The following is an 8,273-nucleotide window of genomic DNA, read 5'->3' as shown; positions in this document are numbered from 1 at the left end:
ATACAGGGTTTAGTACAAGACCAAACAAAGTACTATTACGGTGAAAGAGGATTACATCTCATCGGAGGCATTCCAAGCTCCTATACATTATTTTTCTACACCTCCGGAAGGAGTACAAACTAGGTCATATCCCACGAGTCACGCGGGACGATAGACGACACAGCTAGTGCGAACTAGTGATACTACCACTAACTCAGACCGATCCGTAGTAGTCCTCGTAAAAGTCACCTCCATAGCCTGGGAGCTCAACATGATCATCTGGAAACAGACGGTCTCGCGGAGCTTGTGGACCATAGGGGCTAGGATGAGGCCTTGGACCAACAATGGTGGCCTGCGGGGACCGCGAGGTGGGGTGATGCCTCCTACATCACGCCAAACCATCACGTCTGGCAGAGCAGATCTCACAGGATAGAGATCGCGCATATCTGAATATCCAGCCTGCACCGCCGGTGCGAACCGAGTCAAAGTGGCCCAGTGGTCAGCACGGGTGTTGAAGAGCTCTAGCCTTAAGGCCCGATTTTCACGGTCCTTATCCTCGAGCATCTCAGCAGTGGTGCGAGTCCGTGAATCCTCCTGAGTGGGGTCAGCATAGATAGCCTGGAGATACCCTTGCGCTCCCGGAAGTGATCCTGGCATATACCGGAAATCAGAGTCCCGAAATAACCCAGATCTGACTCGCATAATGGTCATCATAGAGTAGGCGGCGTCCTGCACAGCCATCTCAATGGTAACCCCGAGTCCATAAGAGCAGTGAAGAGGCTCGGTGGATCCAGGATAAGATGGAAATATCCTGACAGTGCAGAGATACTGACTTTGATTAAAATCTCGGAATTGCTCTTCGACCGTGTACTCGGGATACCAGCGGTATCCAGCCTCAGTCATTACCCTGACCAACTTAGCAGTATGGCCGGGTACATCTAGGCATCGAGTCAGGCGAACCACTTGATTGAGGTCGCGAGTGGCCATCTGAAAGCACAATCATAATGCAAAGGCATTAGAATTTCTAGCAAAATTTCGGCAGCATGACAGCTGTAAATGCTCAAAAGGATTTGAGACATTTGACAAAGGATTTCGTACACACACAACATCACCATATCAAAGTTCTGAAACCATTCTGGCAACATAATGTGGTAGTAGAACTGAACTAGGCTGGTAACCATCAAACTTATAAGGTACTACTGATTAGTAACTCGTGATCCTGATAGAGAGAACAGATCCTAATTCCTTAACCCCCGGTGGAAGAATGGACTGACTCAGATCAGAATGTCATAAGATAAAGGAGTAAAAAGAGCCTTACGTTCCATCCCACAAACAATTCCCCTACATATAACTAAAGAATTTCTAGACTCAACATCGACCAGTTTGGCTTGGAGAACCTACAGGCAGTCCGGCTCTGATGCCAACGCTGTCAGGACCCCGACTCGATGTCACATCGATCTAGCTGGTAACACCTCATACCACTTTGCGGCCTCACGCACGGTATCCCCACGGGTGTCGTCTTACCTTTTTCCCGGGACCGTTTGCGCCTTTTGGCTCACGTATATGATAGTGTCGCTAGCATCCATATGATAAAGAGCCCGGGCTGACATGACTAGTCGTAAACCCAAAGTGGCACAGACTTACAGGGACAGGCATCCATGACCCAGCTTCGAACGTGTCGGTCATCAGCAAGTGGGTCCGGGCTGTAGCACTGGGCTAACAGGACTCCGGTAAACCGGGCTGTAGCGGGCTAACAGGACTCCGGTACTCAAAGCGTGACATTTCCCCGAAGGGACAGACACAGGAACGAAGAAGGACACATGCCGGCCAGCCTAAGTGTTCCAGAGCAGTAGCAAGCTACCATGGCTCAGCGGTAACACTAGGAGACATTTCCCGGTAAGAGAGGCTACTAAAGATAAACAACTAGATAGTCAGATCCCACACATACCAAGCATTTCAATCATACACACAATATGCTCGATATGTGCAGATACAACGAAGCATCACAACATGACTCTATGACACAAGTACTTTATTTAAGGCTCAGTGAGCCATACATAACATACACAAAGGTACAGGTCTCACGACCCCACATACAAGTCATACAGTCATACGAACCAGCAGCGGAAGTAACTTGTCTGAGTACAGACAACTAGTAAAATAAAAGAGGCTTGGAAAGCCTAGCTATACTACGTGGTCCTTCACAAGCTCAGGGTCACCACCTGGGTCTTTAGCCTATTCGTTGATGTCAACGTCTACATAGAACCCATCAGAAGGGGTTGCAGCGTCTTCTGTAAAAATGTAGATTATAGCAACATGAGTACAAAGGTACTCAGCAAGACTTACATCAGATCCTACATACATGCATAGTATCAAGAAGGGTTGGTGGAGTTATTGCAGCAAGCCAGCTTTGACTCTTGGCTAGGCTATCCTACGATACTCCAACTTGAAATGGTTTTGCGCACACGAGTCCACTACTCACCACTTCAATACACTACCGAGGATCCACCTCCGTCTTCCTACGGAAGAGCCATCCTCGGCACTCACACTTATCTTGAGGCTTTTAACAGTTTCCATTTACTTGTCTATGAACTGTATAGGCAACCAAGTAGTCCTTTACCGCGGACGCGGCTATTCGAATAGATTATGATAACCCTGCAGGGGTGTACTTCTTCATACATGTTTCCACCACTTAGCGTCTGCACACGACATGTGCTCGGCAGACTTCAAGCGAAAGCCGACGTGGGTGTAGACCACGACCTACCTAAACACTTAAGCCTCTAGTCCAGGTTTATCGCCTATTCAGGTTCCATCTGCAGGGAGTCCGGCCGGGGTTTCCCATACGGCCCCGAACGATGTGAACAGGGTTCCCGAGATACCTAACGGGTATTCGGTACACCCGGCCACGTACCTACCGCATCACAGCCCACCCCTACGGTCAGCGCTGTCCACGGCCTCCAGTAGCCTACAAACACCAGAAACTACTTGCAACTCCTGGACAGAGAGCTAGGGTGAATAAGAAGTCGAGCGGGGTCATATTTCAGGGCCCAATGCATGGTAGTAGCTGTATCTTAAATCACGCATACAGATCTCAGTGCTTAAGGTCGGCTTCAATGAAACAACCCACCATGTACTCCTACATGGCCTCTCATTGATACCTTTACCAAATCGTGTTCACCACACCACTCTCATTACCGACATAATCATTTCACTCTAGCCCATCACCCAGATGAACCAGACCTGACACGACTCTAAGCATAGCAGGCATAGCAAGGTAGGAACAACACATACATATGGCTCAATCAACTCCTACACATGCTAGTGGGTTTCATCTAGTTACTGTGGCAATGACAGGTCATGCAGAGGAAATGGGTTCAACTACCGTAGCACACAGCAGTTTGAATCGTGTTGTCTTAATGCAGTAAAAGAGAGCAGGAGCGAGAACATGGGATTGTATCGATATGATCAAATGGTTGGTTGCTTGCCTGATGGTTCGATGCACGGATACGGTTCTTCGTTAGGGTAGTCACGGTACTCCTCGGGGACAGATCCTGTCGTAAAGGATAACGATACACAGGCATCACCAAACAATGTGCAACAATATGATGCATGCATGAAACATGGCAATATGAGTGTGTTGGGCTAATGCAACTAAAGCTACCAACGCTGTCAGGACCCCGACTCGATGTCACATCGATCTAGCTGGTAACACCTCATATCACTTTGCGGCCTCACGCACGGTATCCCCACGGGTGTCGTCTTACCTTTTCCCGGGACCGTTTGCGCCTTTTGGCTCGCGTATATGAAAGTGTCGCTAGCATCCATATGATAAAGAGCCCGGGCTGACATGACTAGTCGTAAACCCAAAGTGGCACAGACTTACAGGGACAGGCATCCATGACCCAGCTTCGAACGTGTCGGTCATCAGCAAGTGGGTCCGGGCTGTAGCACTGGGCTAACAGGACTCCGGTAAACCGGGCTGTAGCGGGCTAACAGGACTCCGGTACTCAAAGCGTGACATTTCCCCGAAGGGACAGACACAGGAACGAAGAAGGACACATGCCGGCCAGCCTAAGTGTTCCAGAGCAGTAGCAAGCTACCATGGCTCAGCGGTAACACTAGGAGACATTTCCCGGTAAGAGAGGCTACTAAAGATAAACAACTAGATAGTCAGATCCCACACATACCAAGCATTTCAATCATACACACAATATGCTCGATATGTGCAGATACAACGAAGCATCACAACATGACTCTATGACACAAGTACTTTATTTAAGGCTCAATGAGCCATACATAACATACACAAAGGTACAGGTCTCACGACCCCACATACAAGTCATACAGTCATACGAACCAGCAGCGGAAGTAACTTGTCTGAGTACAGACAACTAGTAAAATAAAAGAGGCTTGGAAAGCCTAGCTATACTACGTGGTCCTTCACAAGCTCAGGGTCACCACCTGGGTCTTTAGCCTATTCGTTGATGTCAACGTCTACATAGAACCCATCAGAAGGGGTTGCAGCGTCTTCTGTAAAAATGTAGATTATAGCAACATGAGTACAAAGGTACTCAGCAAGACTTACATCAGATCCTACATACATGCATAGTATCAAGAAGGGTTGGTGGAGTTATTGCAGCAAGCCAGCTTTGACTCTTGGCTAGGCTATCCTACGATACTCCAACTTGAAATGGTTTTGCGCACACGAGTCCACTACTCACCACTTCAATACACTACCGAGGATCCACCTCCGTCTTCCTACGGAAGAGCCATCCTCGGCACTCACACTTATCTTGAGGCTTTTAGTAGTATCCATTTACTTGTCTATGAACTGTATAGGCAACCAAGTAGTCCTTTACCGCGGACGCGGCTATTCGAATAGATCATGTTAACCCTGCAGGGGGTACTTCTTCATACACGCTCTCACCACTTACCGTCGTTTACACGACATGTACTCGGCAACCTTCAAGCGGAAGCCCAACGTGGGTGTCGGCCACGACCTACCTAATCACCTAAGCCTCCAGTCCAGGTTTATCGCCTATTCAGGTTCCATCCGCAGGGAGTCCGGCCGAGGTTTCCCATACGGCCCCGAACGATGTGAACAGGGTTCCCGAGATACCTAACGGGTATTCGGTACACCCGGCCACGTACCTACCGCATCACAGCCCACCCCTACGGTCAGCGCTGTCCACGGCCTCCAGTAGGCTACAAACACCAGAAACTACTTGCAACTCCTGGACGGAGAACTAGGGTGAATAAGAAGTCGAGAGGGTCCATTGGTTTCGGGCCCAATGCATGGTAGTAGCTGATTCTTAAAGCACACATACAGATCTCAGTGCTTAAGGTCGGCTTCAATGAAACAACCCACCATGTACTCCTACATGGCCTCTCATCGATACCTTTACCAAAACGTGTTCACCACACCACTCTCATTACCGACATAAGCATTTCACTCTAGCCCATCACCCAGATGAACCAGACCTGACACGACTCTAAGCATAGCAGGCATAGCAAGGTAGGAACAACACATACATATGGCTCAATCAACTCCTACACATGCTAGTGGGTTTCATCTAGTTACTGTGGCAATGACAGGTCATGCAGAGGAAATGGGTTCAACTACCGTAGCACACAGCAGTTTGAATCGCGTTGTCTTAATGCAGTAAAAGAGAGCAGGAGCGAGAACATGGGATTGTATCGATATGATCAAATGGTTGGTTGCTTGCCTGATGGTTCGATGCACGGATACGGTTCTTCGTTAGGGTAGTCACGGTACTCCTCGGGGACAGATCCTGTCGTAAAGGATAACGATACACAGGCATCACCAAACAATGTGCAACAATATGATGCATGCATGAAACATGGCAATATGAGTGTGTTGGGCTAATGCAACTAAAGCTACCAACGCTGTCAGGACCCCGACTCGATGTCACATCGATCTAGCTGGTAACACCTCATATCACTTTGCGGCCTCACGCACGGTATCCCCACGGGTGTCGTCTTACCTTTTCCCGGGACCGTTTGCGCTTTTTGGCTCGCGTATATGAAAGTGTCGCTAGCATCCATATGATAAAGAGCCCGGGCTGACATGACTAGTCGTAAACCCAAAGTGGCACAGACTTACAGGGACAGGCATCCATGACCCAGCTTCGAACGTGTCGGTCATCAGCAAGTGGGTCCGGGCTGTAGCACTGGGCTAGCAGGACTCCAGTAAACCGGGCTGTAGCGGGCTAACAGGACTCCGGTACTCAAAGCGTGACATTTCCCCGAAGGGACAGACACAGGAACGAAGAAGGACACATGCCGGCCAGCCTAAGTGTTCCAGAGCAGTAGCAAGCTACCATGGCTCAGCGGTAACACTAGGAGACATTTCCCGGTAAGAGAGGCTACTAAAGATAAACAACTAGATAGTCAGATCCCACACATACCAAGCATTTCAATCATACACACAATATGCTCGATATGTGCAAATACAACGAAGCATCACAACATGACTCTATGACACAAGTACTTTATTTAAGGCTCAGTGAGCCATACATAACATACACAAAGGTACAGGTCTCACGACCCCACATACAAGTCATACAGTCATACAAACCAGCAGCGGAAGTAACTTGTCTGAGTACAGACAACTAGTAAAACAAAAGAGGCTTGGAAAGCCTCTATACTACGTGGTCCTTCACAAGCTCAGGGTCACCACCTGGGTCCTTAGCCTACTCGTTGATGTCAACGTCTACATAGAACCCATCAGAAGGGGTTGCAGCGTCTTCTGTAAAAATGTAGATTATAGCAACATGAGTACAAAGGTACTCAGCAAGACTTACATCAGATCCTACATACATGCATAGTATCAAGAAGGGTTGGTGGAGTTATTGCAGCAAGCCAGCTTTGACTCTTGGCTAGGCTATCCTACGATACTCCAACTTGAAATGATTTTGCGCACACGAGTCCACTACTCACCACTTCAATACACTACCGAGGATCCACCTCCGTCTTCCTACGGAAGAGCCATCCTCGGCACTCACACTTATCTTGAGGCTTTTAACAGTTTCCATTTACTTGTCTATGAACTGTATAGGCAACCAAGTAGTCCTTTACCGCGGACGCGGCTATTCGAATAGATCATGTTAACCCTGCAGGGGGTACTTCTTCATACACGCTCTCACCACTTACCGTCGTTTACACGACATGTACTCGGCAACCTTCAAGCGGAAGCCCAACGTGGGTGTCGGCCACGACCTACCTAATCACCTAAGCCTCCAGTCCAGGTTTATCGCCTATCCAGGTTCCATCCGCAGGGAGTCCGGCCGAGGTTTCCCATACGGCCCCGAATGATGTGAACAGGGTTCCCGAGATACCTAACAGGTATTCGGTACACCCGGCCACGTACCTACCGCATCACAGCCCACCCCTACGGTCAGCGCTGTCCACGGCCTCCAGTAGGCTACAAACACCAGAAACTACTTGCAACTCCTGGACGGAGAACTAGGGTGAATAAGAAGCCGAGAGGGTCCATTGGTTTCGGGCCCAATGCATGGTAGTAGCTGATTCTTAAATCACACATACAGATCTCAGTGCTTAAGGTCGGCTTCAATAAAACAACCCACCATGTACTCCTACATGGCCTCTCATCGATACCTTTACCAAATCGTGTTCACCACACCACTCTCATTATCGACATAACCATTTCACTCTAGCCCATCACCCAGATGAACCAGACCTGACACGACTCTAAGCATAGCAGGCATAGCAAGGTAGGAACAACACATACATATGGCTCAATCAACTCCTACACATGCTAGTGGGTTTCATCTAGTTACTGTGGCAATGACAGGTCATGCAGAGGAAATGGGTTCAACTACCGTAGCACACAGCAGTTTGAATCGCGTTGTCTTAATGCAGTAAAAGAGAGCAGGGGCGAGAACATGGGATTGTATCGATATGATCAAATGGTTGGTTGCTTGCCTGATGGTTCGATGCACTGATACGGTTCTTCGTTAGGGTAATCAGGGTACTCTTCGGGGACAGAACCTGCCGCAGAGAGCACCGATACACAAACATCACCAAACAATGTGCAACAATATGATGCATGCATGAAACATGGCAATATGAGTGTATTGGGCTAATGCAACTAAAACCAGAAGGGTTTGAACAAATTTGAATCAAGGATTCAAATTTCAAATTCAAATATGGCCTTTTAAAGTGCTTTTCCTTGTTCTGCTTAAAACATCAATTTAACTTGTTTGATCATGCATGAAAATAGTACAGATGGATAGATTGGATTTTTCTGATCA

The sequence above is a fragment of the Triticum dicoccoides genome, chromosome 6B (genome assembly GCF_002162155.2).
Source record: "Triticum dicoccoides isolate Atlit2015 ecotype Zavitan chromosome 6B, WEW_v2.0, whole genome shotgun sequence".
In the NCBI taxonomy this organism is placed as follows: Eukaryota; Viridiplantae; Streptophyta; class Magnoliopsida; order Poales; family Poaceae; genus Triticum; species Triticum dicoccoides.
The sequence above is the reverse complement of the archived record's forward strand: the minus strand, read 5'-3'. Positions refer to the sequence as shown.